A 15,430-nucleotide genomic window follows, 5' to 3' on the forward strand; every position below is an offset into this window, starting at 1 on the left:
TAAAAAGTGCAATAAAAATTGTTTATCTATTGCTCTCTATGACCTAAGAATTCATATGTAATAAGATTATTCACATAAACTGTACTTCTCCTGTTTGCATGGTTTGAGTAAAAGATTTTTTTAAAAAATTACCAAAGTTTTCAAATACTCAAAAATTTTAGTAAACTATAGTAAGTTTACTATAGCAAGCACCTGGTTGATTTTTCCATCACCAGAGCCCTAAGCAGTGTTAAGTCCCTACTTTTATTACTGAAAGCAGGTACAAAAGTTAAAATTTGACTATTAAATGATAGATGTTATAAAGAATTTTGAAAAATTATGAAGTCCCTCATATAAGGAGGCTTCTAGGAAAAAAAATTTGTATTTGTTCCTTTGGCATCCGAGAAAGATATTTTTGTATCTGGAACAATGTGCCCTACTTAGTAAGATTCTTGGTGGGTGAGAGGTATGACTTTTCTTTTGTAAGGTGGCGGAAAAATTAGTGTTAAGGAATAGAGAAAGGAGAACCAACACTACTGCTGTGCTTGGAGGCAGATCAGTATAGGAAAATGTACATATGGAAGTTGAGGATACAGATTTTGCATCTCTTAAAATTACTCATGCCTGTGTATCCCTTGTACTCAGTATGAAAACCAATGATCTATGATGTATATTCCAACACTTCATGCATGCTCTTATTTTTATTCCCTTATGATGGGGAGAGGCAAGGTCTGAGGAGGGAAATAGATTAGTTTATATTCAATAAGCATTTAAGGCTAAAGCTCCACAGTTTTTGTGTACCTAATTGATTAGTTTCTTTGTCTCAACTGCCTTAAGTTAATGGATGGTAATATTGCTTAGTGGTTAAACCCACACATTTTAGGTTATATCTAGGGATATACTCCAAGGTATTTGCTTTGGAAATATTTAAATAATCACATATACTCTACTTTATAAGGATGGCAACACTATCAAAACTAAACCCTTCACAGGCTAACAGCACCATAAAATAACCTGAAAGTCATTTGTCAGCTGATGACAGAAATTCAGTTAGAAAAACAGTTTAAGAGTGACTATATAATAATAAAGGAAATTGTTAGTTGTTAGAAAGCCAAAGATTGTTTATGAAATTTGTTTTATGTCCTCTCATCCTTGTCCAAAAAAAAGTATGGGTAATTTTTTTTATTACTGATTGGAATTTTATTTGCACAGTGAAAGGGAGTCGTTTCAGAATAATTTGTCACTCTGAGTAAAGAAGGCTGTATTTACAGTTTAAATTTTTGTATACTAGTACAATTCTAATTGGAAAACATTTGGGTCAGTTTTACAAAAAAAAAAACCAGAAGCTCCTGTTTTTGATGAGGAAAAATCATAATAGTGGCTTATCTTAGAATGTAAAGCTTTTAGAATTACCCTGTAATTTATGGCTTATCCCTAAGAATTCAAAGCTTTATAAATTATAAACCTTTTCCAGAACATGGTACATATCGTCTTATGTCAGATATAGCAAGACTAAGCCAAGAGCATAAATTAATTTTCACTTTTTCACCCTGAATTCTTCTTTCATCCCTGATATCCAGTATTATTGTTTTCCAGCTTAAGTTGTACACCCCTCACCTAGACCAGAATTGCTTCAAAATAACCCATGCTCATATCACTTTTTCTTTTCTCCTATGTTCCTATTTCTGATAGATGATAGATAGATGGTAGATAGATGAAGATGATGATGATGTTGATGATGATTATAGATAGATATAGATAAAGGATGATAGATAGATGATAGATGATAGATAGATGATAGATAGATAGATAGAGATGATAGATATCTTACATCATAGCTAATGAGTATTTTTTAAAAATTCACACTAAATTATTAATTACTGGCTGGCTTTCTCCTCCAAAGAATATATTTAATTCAAATGAATCTCTGATTAGTAGAATAAACCTGCTTCATCAATATCATTCTTATGTCTTTTCTTGGAAGATCTGTACTGGGACTACATGGGGTATCCTGCCATTGGGGGCCACAGTTTTTAAAGGAAAGGAAAAATGTGTCTCCTATCTATGAACAAATGAAGGGTAGGGTACTAAGTAACCAAAGTTTGTCTTTGAAGCCCTGAGACTTTCTTTTCTGCATCTTTCCTCCAGTTCTTTCTTATTCTTTATCCTATATCTTTGACAATCTTAAAGTCCCAATTTAACAGCCATGAAATAGGAATAACTGTAGGATTGCTTTAAGAACTATAAAGTTGTTGCAAAAGATAAATAAAAAATTTCATGTAAATAACCCAGATCAATATCCAGAAAATATTAGGTGCACAATAAATACTGGTTCCAGGTACTTCTCTTCTAATTGGGGAGTGAACATTTTAATAAAGTGATAATTCCAATACAGGACTTTACACTTGAATATTTTATACAAAAAGATTATGCAATGATCATAAGCTGTTTCTGTCTGTCCAGTCTATTTTCCATTCTCTTCTGATTTACCTCAGCAATAGCAGCTTCTCAAGTAAAAGCATGAATGAATGAATGAATGAATGAATGAATAGAAAAAGTTTACAGATAAGAAATAATTGAGCCAATGGAAATGATACCAATCTCACTTTATATCAAATAATGGTAGAACCAAGTGTCTTTTACAATAAAAAAATAAATGTTATTTCAAAAAGAAAACATTCCAGTCCAGCTTTATGCCAATAGTAAAGTACTACTTTTTCTATTCAGTTTTCATATCTAACAGCCAAATAATATCATCATAACATTTCCTTGCATAAAAGTTTAAAATGAGAGGTATAAAAAACTAAAGACACTTATAAAATCTCTGAAGGTATGTTTCTCCAAATACAATAGCAAAAATTCATTTAAAGTAAGAAATTACTTATCAGTGAAATGATTATCAATGCAAACCATGACACTGCAAACTCTGTTTTTACACTGGAAATAAAACTAAAATAATATTTCAAGTATTTTAATAATATCACAGTAAACTGTTTTTTCTAGGTGTTTTTATACCTTTGAAACAAAAGAAAAAAAAAGGCTCAAGGCCCACTTCATTCTTTGTTCAGAACAAAGTGTGTTTTGTCTACTAAAAAAACAAATGAACAATAATCTCCAAGAAATCATCTTGACCAGCATTAATGACTAGTTTGGTAGTTAACAGCCCGAGGCACAGCCAGAGGCCATTAAGGCTCTTGGGGGGGAAAGAGGGTTGGGGGATTGTGGTTTACCAGCAATTAACTGTAGATATGAATCAAAACTTCCTAAGAAAAAGGATAAAAGTTACTCTGGATGATTCTTTCTGTGTTTATCTTTGCATACACCCCTCCTCCCTTTCTTGTAATAAATAGGAAAAGAAGATGCTGTTATCAATTCACAAACCAGGTTGGATTGGAAATAATTCATTTAATGAAATGGGGACGCTCAGGGGACCAATTAATGCCTTTTCAAGCTTAGACTATACAGCTATAAGAACCACTTTAAATAAAAAAAAAGTCTAACACATTAGTTGATTGTTGGTGAATTGAAACTCAATCATGAGATCATAAGGATTTTTTGGAGCTTTTTTTTTTTTCAGTTTTTAATCCTATCTCAATAAAGGTAAATACATAAGGATTATAAATAAACAAATCTGAAGTAATATAGATTGGGGGAACCTCAAGAGAGTCAGGAGATAATGAAGATTATACCTCAATATTGGGATTATGATGTTAGTTCTTTATTTCGATAAAAGTGGATAGAGATCTTTCATATCAGGGACAGGGCTTAGCTGTAAGGACAAAGTAATCTTCTGGGAATTATGCATACAGGCTTGACATCATTTTTATTGGATGGCTGATGAACTGGAAAACTCCAGGATAGCCAGGCTTTAATTTGTAATCTTAATTTTCATATAAATCAGTACATTTCAGGGGGAGGGAGTGAGGGTTGTGGGGGACTTTGATGCTTGCAGCAAGCCTTGTGGTAATAAGACAGTGTGGCTGCAGTACTAACTCATCCAGTCTCTGATTCTGTCTTTTCTTCTATCCATCTGTCTTCCATCTTTACATCTATCATTTAAAGAAATTTACAGCCTGCAAATACCAGAGAAACTAATGTTAGTTCAATCTTCTCTCCATCTTTTGGAATGATCTATAGTAATCTACTTATCATAGACATGCATACTATAATGTACAATAATTTAGTTTTCAGCCAGGAAAATGACTGCAATTGTTTTGCAAACATGGATGGATAAGATTCTTTTCTTCTTTTTGTCTTTTTTAAAGGCTCTAAGGCATGAGAGAATACTAGTTTCCCTTCATAAAAATTATCTTGGTGTTTCCTATATATACTTTCATATCCATAAGATTACATTGGGACAGTTATCAAACTAGAAACAGTAGTGATTTATTTGGTCATATAGAAAGTTGGTCCATGTATTTCTAGTACATAATGCATATGGCCTTTATATTGTAAAAGAAGTAAAGTGCTATTGAGTGGAATATTCTAGAAATATGTTAATAAAATGGAAATTTATCTCTAGATTATTATAGACTCTTACATCGTAAGTAACATTGAATCATTATGCAAAACTATTCTAATCGAAGAATAGTTAAGTTGAACTGACCACAGAAAACAAATAATATACAAATGTGAAATTATTTGTTCACAAACATGTTTCTCTCACTTTCAGAATTGCTTCTATAGCTTTTCTTTTTAATTAAAAAATTTCCAATTGTTCTTTTGTTGTTTTTCCAGATATTTTAATCCCTGGACCAAAAATAACATGCTTTGACATTGGCCATTTTCTATATGCCTATTTTTGCAGAAATTGTAACCTTTTGTCTCTGTTTAGGTTAGACTAATACTATAAATATTAATCACTAATTAATTCATCCATTCATCTATTCCCTGTGTCAAGCACTATATACAGTAGTAAGTATACCTATAGGGTATATAGTATTTTACCTTAAGGAGCTTATGACTTAGTGGAGACAGAGACTTTTAACAGAAAACCCCAAGAAGACTTCCAGAGGAAAGAGACATTGGAGCTGAAATTTAAAGGAAAGAAGAGGTTAGCTAAGCGAAGCTAATGATAGGGATAAAAATGGGATAGAACAACATTTGTAAAGGCAGAGCAAATGAAAGGGAATTTGGCACATGATGTGGAAATGGAATTAACAAGGGTTTATAAAACTGAATGAGACTAGTGAGGTATAACTTGGTAAATGGTAGAACTTCAAAGGAAGAGATATTGATACAATCTTCAGCTGAAGGTATGAATCTCTAATATAAATCCATCAACATTTTCTTGAACAACTCCAATGACTGGAAATTCATTATAAAGAACAGCCAAATTTATTTCCAAAACTAATGTTTGGGAAATTCCTAAAATTTTCTAGTTTTATAGAATGAGAAAGTATTTAACATATAGCTAACCTTTCTAATTTTGTCTTCTTAAACCACACACAATATGATTAATCTCCCTTTCCTACTATTGCTGAAATATCTGAAGACACTTATGAAGTCCTTCAAAGGTCATTTGCTTAAAACATTCCTTATTTATAACAATTTTCAAAAATTTTAGCATTCTTATTTCTCTAAAGATAAGCTCCAGATTTGTATGTTTTAAAGTGTGGCAGCTGGAGCTAAAAGTAATAGTCTATGTTACCATAATCTGTAGAGAGCAGAGAGGGAATATCCAACAACCTTTTCTCATCACTATATTTCTAATATTGTGCCTAACGTGAATTAGATGTTTTGGCACTTACATTTATAATTCATATAGAACTTTTATTTACCTAAAATGCTAAGTCCTTGTTATGTGAGCTGTCATTTAATTTAGCTACATCTCTGCTGTCCTCTATTATTATAGTTGGGTTTTTGAACCAAAACCCAGAACATAATCTGTATTTGTATTTAAGTTCATTACTTTATCACTCCCCCATGTAACAAATACCAAGATGTCTAACATATGACACAGTGTAAAATTTGTCAAATTAGGGGAATGTAATGTTATATCGAAAGACATGCACACCATGAGCCACAGTTCTGGAAGCAGGGAGACTTCCAGACAAACATCCTGTGGGATGATAGGAAATATAAAGGTTCCTGGGAAGTCATGCAACTGGAATCAGTATCTCTTGATAAAAAGCTGAAAAAAATGTGTTACCAACTTAATGACTCAGATAGCAGATTTATAGGGAGTTGGGTGGTGGGGAAAGATATAGTTTAATGCCTGGAAACTAAGCCAAGTCAGTAATGCCCCTGGTAGCAGAAAGGAATAAGGCCTGCTTGTAGTCTCAGGAAGTGTTGATCTGCTTGGAAGCAGCCTCATTACCATCAAATCATTCTGACATGAAGGCAAGACTAAACAAAAAGTTAACACAAACTGACAACAAAAGTAACAACCAACATGAATTCTCTCCAGAAAAATATACAAATATATAAAATATCACAATATACCTTTAAATCTCTAGATATCCTTTTGCCTATTATTCTATCTGTTTATATTTATTATGTTATACTAAATAATATATTTACTATATATTAATATTCTGTCCATGTTACAAAAAAAATCTCCCATGTCTCCAATTTTGTTGAATATTTAATTTTTATATTGTTGAAGTTTTTAACATTTACATTCTAATTTTACCATAATTCTCACACTTATTTTAATATAGTTCCAGAGACAATGAATTCAGTTCTCACAGTCAATCCTCCTGCTGTAGTCTCTCCATTTATCAAAGTTAAAAAAAAAAAAAAAAAAAGCTTGAAGACCAGAATTCCCTGAGTTCCTATATTTTCCAAATCATTTGCTGTATGTTCAATTGCAGTTTGTCTAGGTATAAAGATTCTTGAATTACTCTTTCTTCAAGGTCTTAATTGACATTAATTGTTCCACAGTTAGTTTTGAGTATTAATATGAAGAAGTCTAAGGCTATCTTGCATTTTTTCCTCTTCCAGTCTCTTGATCTTTTTATCTCTCTCTCTCTCTCTCTCTCTCTCTCTCTCTCTCTCTCTCTCTCTATATATATATATATATATATATATATATATGAAACTTTACTAGGATGTCTTTTGGTGGCAATCATTGTGTTATTTGTTCACCTTAGAAATGGCATATGCGTCCCCCATCTGTAGATTTGAGTATTTTATTTTTGGCAAGTTATCTTGAATTATATCTTTGAATATTTGTTTAGTTACATTATTTTGGTTATATTTGTCTATGACAAATATTTGCCTATTTTCTATATCTATTATTTTTAAATGATATATTAATTTCATTTTACATCTTTTCTAATTCCTACTCTTAATTGTGCCTGTGTTTTCAGAAGAATCTTTTCCTTTGAGCTGCTTCCAATCTGTCTCATTTCAATAGTATTTAATTTTTTTCCTTCTTCTTCATTGCTGAACTTTGCCAATTTATCATTTTATCAGTTATGAACTTAGCAGAAAAGAAATGGCACATTCGAACTTAAGAAAATGAATAAAGTGATTGTTTACAAAGGTGAAGGCAGAATGTAGGGAATCCACAAAAGTTAGTGCAGTACCCTTTGGGCTACTGTTACTACCTGTAGGTCTGAAGGGGCAAGGAGAAAGAGTGGTAACTGGAACCCAAAGAGAGCCATCTCAAAGGTGCTCCTTAGTCATGGGACTCAGCCAGCCTAGCATGACCCCAGAGTGAGAGTCAGGGGAATAAATACTTTGACCCACTCTCCCCTCTTCCTCTGTTCTTCTGCCAGTACAATCAGTTAGCCAAGCTCAACTAGAAGCTACAAAAGGAAACCTTTTGAAGTAGTCCAGATGTCAGCTTCCTGGGGCAAAGATCAGGGTGGAGCAGGGTAGTGAGTGTATCTGAAGGGGCATCTTTCATGAGCTCTTAAATCCCTACTGTGTCCTTTTCATATTCAGTGATGATTGTCTCTATAATGTATTTTTACTAATTCTCGATGACATGGGGTTATAATTTTTATCTGCTCCATGGTACATTTTTTCTTGGTCAATGTTCCTCACCTGTTATTTTTTTCTGTTTCTTCATCTCTTTGTTTTCCCTTGTAATAGCTTTGTTTAGAGCCTATGCTGGTTATCATCACTCACCTTTCGAATACGCATCCTCCCCATCTGTCATTTGAGGTTTCGGTGGGAGAGTGGATAAGGCTGTGTCGCAGGCTGCTCCCGGCAATTCTGCTGATGACAGAGTTACCTGAGTGAATGAGCTATTTTAGCTTTCTATATCTTTCCTGCTAAACACTGCAGCACTCTTAACAATAAGAAAGTGTTGTCCTCCCCTAACCCCCACAACCAGAGTTTACTTTTGGCAACTATGGATCATCCATGGGATTCCTATATTAACCTTGACTTCCAAGTATCCAGAGATGTTCCCTATTCCATTACAAATAAAACATGTATTATTTTATATTTCAGGGTAGCATACTCTTTTGAGAGATTTGTGTTAAGCTTTTTCTGAGCTCTCTCACTACGCAAGTCTTCTCTTCACATGTCCATGTGTCCCAGTCAACCCTTATTGTTTTTGGCAGTTCCTTTTTGCCTGCTTTGTTGTTATTGTTTTGAGGTTCCATGTATCTTCCAGTTCTATCAGAGATCAAGTCTGCATTATCTTCCCCAACCCCCTGCCTGTTTTTTATTTTTTTGGCTTTTGGATAAAAGAAGGGGGAAATTCACAGACTTCACTCCATCATTTTCAAATCCGAAATCACATATAGCCTTTTGCTCTTCTAACAACCACATGTGCAAAGGACATATAAGGCTCATATGCTACCATATAAAAGAAAAAAACCCTGGCCAAAGCTAAATGCATAACTCATAATGCATAAGAATATTTTCCAAGTGCTGAATATATCTAAATGACTGGTTTAAGATTTCCCCCCATAGTTTGGAGGTATTTTCATTTTTCAAAGATAAATCATATGTCCCCAACCTGTTTTTGTATGTGTTCTGAAGTCTTACTAGATGCACAGTCCTTTGAAATGTCAAAATACTCCCTTCAGAGCAGAAAATAGCTGCTCCCAATCATATCTTATCCTCTTACCCTCCAAAGCTCCCAATTTGCCAGTGAAGTAACATTAAAGTTGATATAGATAAATTCTGTGACCGTAATCCCAATTGGGAGGCATACTCATCTCTTAAACAGTTATGTCAACTTGGATTTATCTTCACAGAAGGCATATAAAGCATCGTTTACATAAATAACATGGGGCTTTGAGTTGGACAAATATCAGGGATGAGTAACTGCCCTGGACTAGACCTATTAAATCAATCACTGGCGCTCAGACAATCAGGAAAGCATTGACTACAGCCATACAGAACCTGATCATAACATAATCTTCCTCTGCTTCTTGATGAGGTAACAAAATATGCTGTGTTCATTGAACAGCTGCTTTCATAAGGACAGCAATAATGAAAAAAGCTCCCAGAACCTCTAGTACTTGCACTTGGAAACAAGATTTCCAGGGAGAAAATTAAAATGCCAACAAGATTTATACCTACCTATGTAGATGTCCTGCAATCTTAAACATGTTCCATTACTTTTAAAATGCAAGAAGGAGAAACAATGTTATTTTTAAAGTACTGTTATTGAAAAACAAAAGTAATAGGCATGACTCTTGTTATGGGATGAATTTTGTCCATCCAAAATTCGTACATTGAATTTCTGACTCATAGTACCTCAGTATGTGACTCTATTTAAACACAGGGTCTCTAAAGAGGTAATTAAGTTAAAATGAGGTCATTAGAGTTGGCCCTAATCAACATGACTGAGCCCTAATCCTTATAAGAAGAGGAAATTAGAACACAGACACAAAAACAGTGAAGACTTATGTGAACGCACAGTGAGATGCCAGCCATCAGCAAGCCGAGAAGAGAGACCTTAGAAGAAACCAACCCTGCCAACGGCTTGATCTCAGACTTCTAGCCTCCAAAATTGTGAGAAAATAAATTTCTGTGGTTTAAACTACCCATTCTGTTGCACTTTGTTGTGGCAGCCCTAGCAAGCTACTACAGTTCTTCTCTTTTAAAGGTAAATAAAGAAATGAAGCTAGAAAGGCCCAAAGTTAAGTCATCTCTACTTTGTTCAAAATTTTGACACTTGATGTAAGCATCCACTTTTTCAGTGATTATATATTGAAATCAATATTCCCTTAATCGCCTAAACTTTGGCTGTGAATATTCTCCCACCGTATTCTCCCATCACATCCTCTCTACTAAGAAGGATGAAACATAACATAACTAGTTGGAAAAGGGCTTGTCAGAGCTGCATAAAAGAAGCAAGAAAGCATAGAAACATTTGTTTTTACAAATGAGTTAACTCTGAAGAAGTAGACATATAAGTACTATCTGTTAATTGATTTCAAAATGGGTATAAAGAAGAGAGATGTGTAAATTACTAGGGGGAAAATAGCTTTTCAAGGAATATAATGGCTCTACCATTTCAGATTCCTTTACTAGTACCTACCAAATAAGAAAAAAAGTGGCCTGATTTAAGATCTTTATAAAGATGACTTTTTTTTCTTCTTCTCCAAACATTCTACCCTTTTAAGTATCCTTATACTGAATAAGTAAGTGATAAGCTCACATCTCCTTACTTCTATGCTTGTATGAAAAGCCTCCTAATTCCACTGCTTCATATCAAAGGAGAGCAGGACGTAAAATAAAGCTTTTGGAAACCAGGCATCACTCACATGAAACGAATATGTGTTGGCATCCTATCCACATGCACATTTTTGAAAAAAGACTTTGTTCACTTGACCCATGCCACTTTTCTGGAGCATATGAACAATCTTCAAATGGTGTGAGAAATTGTAGGATCATCAAACTCTACTAAATCTAGACCTCGGAACACCCAAAATGAACTCATGACTATGCGACTGTAGCAGGGGCAATATTTTACTTTGGAAAATACATGTAATATATACATTTTAAAAGGCAGTAAGGTTTGATAATAATGACTTAGTTTTCCAAGATTTCTTGGACAACTTTTATCCCAGATATTAGGTACCACTTTATTTCACCACTTCATTTCATGCATGATGAGGGGTCTCTATTTGAAGATAAACTCCACCCAGGTAGTGCTGACCAATCTGGTCATGTGTCAACTGTAATCCAGAAAAGACAAGGGTCAGTCCCAGCAGCATTCTTTACATGAAGAACAAAAGAACATCCTGAGAAAGAATTCATGCAATGAGGAGAGGCTACTGACAGAGAAACGAGAGACCTTTGCCAATCCGGCGAGTTTCTTAGTGCAGCATGTAGGGGTTGGGGTAGTGGAGAGGGGAAAAGGAGGCTCTTTAAACCAAGGTTCCTACTCATCTATGTCTATTCCTTGCCACAGGAGGCCTGGAGCTCTCAATATTACACCTTTTTGTTGACAGAGCACTCTTAATTAGCACCCAAGCATGTATAACACACTCATTATGTTAGGGTAAAGGGCTCAGAAGGGGTTCCCAAAAGCAGTTTTACAATATGCCTGAAACCAGCCTCCCTATGTTTTGGTGTTGCATCGAGTCCAAGTCTCTCAGACACATACATTCTAGGGAGTATAAACATATAAGAATACTATAACGAGGATATTTTTGAGAATGACATAGGACACTAAAAGTCATTTAAATCATATAAATTTTTCAAAATATGTATATTGACTTACAATTTGGTTTTATTATATTGGCTGTTCAAATAAAATACTTCTATTCAACAGCTCTTTTCAAAGATGAAATTCTTGCTAAAAGTATAAAAATAACATATCTGCGTACATTAAAAAAATCAAAATGTCTTTATATTATCTAAACATTAAAAAATAAACATGATATCCTGACATTTGCAACGTGGATGGGCCTTGAGGACATTATGCTAAGTGAAATAAGTCAGAGAGAAATACAAAAAAAAAAAAGAATTAAACTCACAGAAACAGAGAACATTTTGGTGGTTGCCAGATGTGGGAGTTAAGGGGTGTGGGAAATGATTGAAGATAATCAAAAAAAAATATTTTTGATTCATATCCGCATTCTTTATGTAGTTTCTTAGCTACACCTGTCTCTAACACTGTGTCATGGTACAAATTTTTCTGAAGAATATATTTCTTCAATGCTGTATTATTTTTAAGTTTTTAATATAGTTGCTATCATTTTAAAAATGATTAATAAAATTAAAATTACTGACACTCGATTGACTCTCCTTTGTAAACAATATTTTTAGTTGAGAAAACACAGTTACTGAGGTTCTTGATAAGCTCTGAGGAAATTCTGCTAAATAGAGGACATTCTCAATTCAATTGCACTGAAATATGTAAACATTTTAGCCCAAATATTTTAACACCTGAAAGGCAAAAGAAGTGCAAAAACAGGGAAAAAATGACAGGTGAAGAACTCTTGCTAAGAAAATGATGCCTTGGTATAGAAGAAAATTGTGGCCAACTATGTCGACATGAGTTTTAAAAAAATTAATAAATGATCATATCTTAAAAACAAAGGCATAATGTAGAGATAAAAGAGCTCAGAGAATATCTTTCTCAGTCTAGGCCATCTAGGTTCATTAAAGACATTCTAATCGTTTTGATCCTTTAAAGTGAAAATGTCTGTTATCACACACTCGTACTCCTTGAAGGCAATTTGGTCTTGATGCAAATCTTCCAACTTATCCACAGCAGCTTTTAAACCTACCAAAGAGTAGTGAAAGAGGTACCATGCATTATTAAATCAAAAGAATATCAATTATATTCACCCCCAAAACAACAAGGGAACCATTACTGACTTAATTTTAAAAGGTCATCCAAGTGGTTTTTTTCTTAGACCAAAGTCTGTCTGCTATAAGAAGCCTTCCTGAATTCACCAGTAGAGACAGAACAGTTATCTCTGTTTAAATTGCTTTTAAATGGAAATCCTCTCTTTTTCTCTCCTTAAATTAAGTCCTACCTCACCTTCAACTGTGTTATCTTTAGCATCAACACAGTCAAGGAGAAATGAACAGAGAAAAGTGAGGACTTCACAATGTGTCTTTGATTATCTATGTCAACAGCAAAAACCTGTAAATTTACCTCTTATGTTGTTTCTTTACCAATTAGGAATGATTTTGCATGCTTTAAAAAATATTTTTGTTGCGAGATGCATATGAAAAAGCTTTGAGAAAACATGAGTGAAAAGGGAAGAATGTATACAAATAAAAAAGTCAAGATGGCAAATATGTTACTTTGGGTATATTTCAATCATCTATTACAAAAAGACTCTCGAATTCAATGCCTCAAAAAAAAAGCATTGTATTCCTTTCTTAGTGAAAGGTCCGCAGGCGAGTATTTCCAGGCTGGTGGGGAAGCCTTTTCCCTACAGATCTCTTGTTACTCTTCCATTTCCTGGGATGTTGTTCTCTGCATTGGGTAAGGTTGGATCTAATGTAAGTTTCATCTTATAAGAAGAGAGAGAGAGAAGTGGCAGGCAAGCAATTTTTTCTGTAAATCATATTACTTGGAAACTGCACATAACACTTTTATTATAGTTGATGCCAAAGATATGGCATATAAAATATATGGCATATGAAATATGTATATATATACACGTATATGCACACACATATACACATGTATGCAATACAAATTATACACTAAATATACAATAAGCATGTATACATTATATATACACATCTTTATATAATCACAGATAATGCAATGACACAACTAAAACAACTGTTATAAAGCATTTGTGTGTTTTTATAGAAAATATACCTAAAATTTGTTAACATTAGTTAGCAGCCACTTATCCCCTCTCACTTTGGCCCACCGCCATTTTGATTATTTTGTAGATTTTTAGCATTTCCAACCCAAATTGAACAGGAGTAAGTTAGTCATATCTTCGCATAATTATCTTGTTGCACAGCAGTACTAATAGAAGTCACAGAATAGAAATCAATATACTTAGGGAGGCTGATACAAGAGTGGATATTTCAACACAATTTCAGGAGCCATGTCAGTTCAATTTTACATGGAATTCCTTTTATGTGATATCTTTCCTTATACAATTGCATACTAGTTTTAAAATATACTAAATGAAATTGAAGAAAGTAACTACATTGAACAAAAAAACTGATAATTTGTCAAGCATGCTGCTTAGATCATTTATGAAAAATTAATAAAGTTATTAAAAGCAGATATCTGCAATATAATTTCAAGACATTCTATTCTATGGTGTCAATCTATATTAAAGCAAAATTCCTCTGATGCCTTTGTAACCCACGTACACATTCATACTCTCAACATCTTCCATATATTGTTTTGTAAAATTACATATGCAGTTCTACTAATACAAGGCCACACAAACCAAGTCTATGGATTGAGAAGGAATCCAGTTCAGCCAATCTTTCATTTTTCTTTAGTTTTACTACAGAAGCATCTTAGCATTTGCAATTTTTCAAAGAAATTAGAGACTCCTTAAAGTGAGACTGCCTCCCATGCCAGAAAAAAATAATTTTAAGCCTCTTTTAGAATACAGTAATATGTGGAATAAAAATTAGCTGTGTTGAAAAGTATATCTTTGCCCTACAAATTTGGATCAAATTCAAGTACTTGCTGTGGGTTACAGTAGCATGGTCTCTAGAATATACTGCTTCCTGCTTTGTACCTCAGAGCGCTGGAGCCCTTGTGCCTGCTAGGCCCAGGTTGGAGCACCGCTGCCTCCCTGGTGCCCAGCCTTTATCACCACCCCGCAGGAATATTTTTAACTTACTTTATCGTCCTCTTAAAGACCTTGATCAGAGGAAGTAGAATTAGGCTCTAGAAATCATCCCCAAGTGAAATTGTTTTCTCTGGTTAATCCGTATTACAATTTACTTGAATTCTGATAAACAGGAATTGATATATTGATCAAAATTAATTGATCAATGTATTTTTGTCATAGTCTAATGTGAAACCTGACTTAAGTGCAATGGAGGGTACAAAGTAGCCTAAAGATTTAATAAATTAATTGAAATAAGGAAGGGAGTAAAATTTTAACAGTATAATGGGGCATATGATATTGTCTAATGATTAGTATAAATAACTGATATTTTAGGAATTCAGACACAGGAAAGATCACTGTGTATGAGACTATTCAAGGAACTCTACATAGTGGAAATGCAATTAAGATGGGCAGATTCCAACGAGGCAAAGAACAAAGTGGAAAGAAATCTTAAAAAAAAAGCTGAGTGAAGGATATTCTGATAAAATTCTTCAGCCATCTTCTTTAAAACTCATTCACAATGATAATGTCAGTTAACATGTATTGAGCACTTACTCTGTGTCAGGCATTTTACAGAGATTATTTCATTTGAACTCAAAACATACTTCTGAGTGTCAAGATAATTTTACTTTATTGATGAGGATTCTGATGCATAGATCAGTTTATTAATTCATTTAAGATGACAAAGCTAATAAATAACAGAGACAGGATGCAAACCCTGTCTGACTCTTGTATTGATATGCTTAACCGCTGCG

General features: G+C 33.7%; 1 long non-coding RNA gene across 1 annotated transcript; it reads right to left on the reverse strand.

Annotated features, from left to right (window-relative positions):
* Nucleotides 1-3,785: 3,785 nt before the first annotated feature.
* LOC118608671 lies at nt 3,786-9,505 on the reverse strand. Its single transcript, XR_004953095.1, has 2 exons — nt 9,469-9,505; nt 3,786-4,052 (listed from the first exon to the last, which is right to left on the reverse strand). It is a non-coding gene; the product is annotated as an uncharacterized LOC118608671 (long non-coding RNA).
* Between the last annotated feature and the right edge of the window lie 5,925 nt (nt 9,506-15,430).

The sequence above is a fragment of the Rousettus aegyptiacus genome, unplaced genomic scaffold, assembly GCF_014176215.1.
Source record: "Rousettus aegyptiacus isolate mRouAeg1 unplaced genomic scaffold, mRouAeg1.p scaffold_m13_p_10, whole genome shotgun sequence".
Classification (NCBI taxonomy): domain Eukaryota; kingdom Metazoa; phylum Chordata; class Mammalia; order Chiroptera; family Pteropodidae; genus Rousettus; species Rousettus aegyptiacus.